This window comes from Episyrphus balteatus, chromosome 1 (assembly GCF_945859705.1).
Source record: "Episyrphus balteatus chromosome 1, idEpiBalt1.1, whole genome shotgun sequence".
Taxonomy (NCBI): Eukaryota; Metazoa; Arthropoda; class Insecta; order Diptera; family Syrphidae; genus Episyrphus; species Episyrphus balteatus.
In genome coordinates, this window is record NC_079134.1 from 101,010,799 (window position 1) to 101,012,520 (window position 1,722).

Here is a 1,722-nt window from a genome sequence, read left to right on the forward strand (position 1 = left end):
GAGTCGGCAAATAAATCGCCAAATAATTTTTTTTTAACGTACATAAGTGTATTTAACATCTAGTTAGCACGTGTCGCGTCTTGTAATCATATTCGATTTGGCTTCCAAATTCTTCACATTCGAATTTTATCCTTTTCGTCTAGCATTTTGATAGAATAGAACCTACAAATGCGTTACATTAAGTAAAGAATTCTGAAAGAGAATTTACCATTCGAACCCTGAAAAGAATTTTGGATTTTGATTTTATCAGTTCCTTATATTTTTGCAAAAATGTCATTTTCCAAGTAAAAAATTTAATAGAAAATCTAAAAGTGTAAAATTACGGTTTTGATGCTTCATTGCTGATTCAAATCACAATAGAATCATTTCTACAAATAAACGATGATGACACTCAAATAAATGCATTTTCATTTGCTGAAAAATGAAATATTAGCCCTGAAAATGATTTTTTGAAACATCATAGAACTCGTCGGTTTCCAAAGAGAATTATTGATGAAAATCCTGAAACCTTTTGTTTTTAATTTGAAAACATTTTATAGGAAAAAGTTCAAAATGGTTCTTCAAACTTTTACATTCAAGCGTTGATGTTAATAATAACGGTCGATTTTTCTGTAATCGATTCCTAACAGTGTTTCTGTTAAAAAAAAAAATAATTTTTTTTAAAGATTTGTATGTGCTAAGCTCGAATTCAATGCTAGAAAAACATCAAGTTTTTGAAATATTACAATGCCAAAACATCAAAAAATTAGTGTTTTTCAAAGTCGTTAGAACCATTCTAATGCTAGATTCAAATTCAGAAGGTCAAAGACCATTAGAAAAGAATAATTTGGTTTCTATGGAAAAATATTTCTAGCCAATATCACTGTCATTCACGGATCGATCTTAAAAATCGTTTTTTTTTTCAATTTTTTTCATTTTTTTCTGAACTAAGCATAAGACTATGAAAAAAAGGTTTCTAAATAACGGCATTCCAAAGTTTTCAAAAATCAAACATTTTTCGGTAACGTTTTTGATTGAAAAACAGGATATTTTTTCAAATTAAATTCCTCAAAAATCTAAAAATTAATATTTTGTTCAAAAAACATTTAAAATACGTAAAAAATAAGGAAGAATTTAATACGTAAAAACGTTATAAAGTAATTTTTAACCATAAATAAGATAAAAATAAAAACCGAAAAATCGTATTTTTGCATTTTTCTCAATGTTTTTGAGGTTATATAAAAAAACGGTTTGATTAAAAGTTGTAGACTTTTTTGCTATATAAAACTTTTGCCTTTAACTTTTTTCGATAGGAGTTCTACTTTTTAAATAGTAAAAACCTTGATTTTTGACACCCGCCCCACTTTTTCTCCCACCCATCCCCTTTCCCCCAATTTGTTTGTGAGCAATTCATTTTTCCGCTTTCATATATAGTAGGAGAGCTAGTGGCACATTTGACTAAGGTAGCTCTTTTAAGGCTGAAAATTCGTACAGTGGTAGTTTTCAGCATGCTTAGTAAGAAAATCTTGGTCTGGCAGGCCTCAGCGGTGCACATCATATATATATTTGACCTTGAAAGTTTAATTTTCAACTTTTTTTGTCCAAAATATGACTTTGAAATCGATTATTTCAAAAAGTATTGATTAAAATAACTTGATTTAAAAACTAATATAAAGTGTAATATTCTGCCTTTTGAAAAATGTATCACTCATAACTGTAGGTGTTGCCGTCGTTTTCAAATAA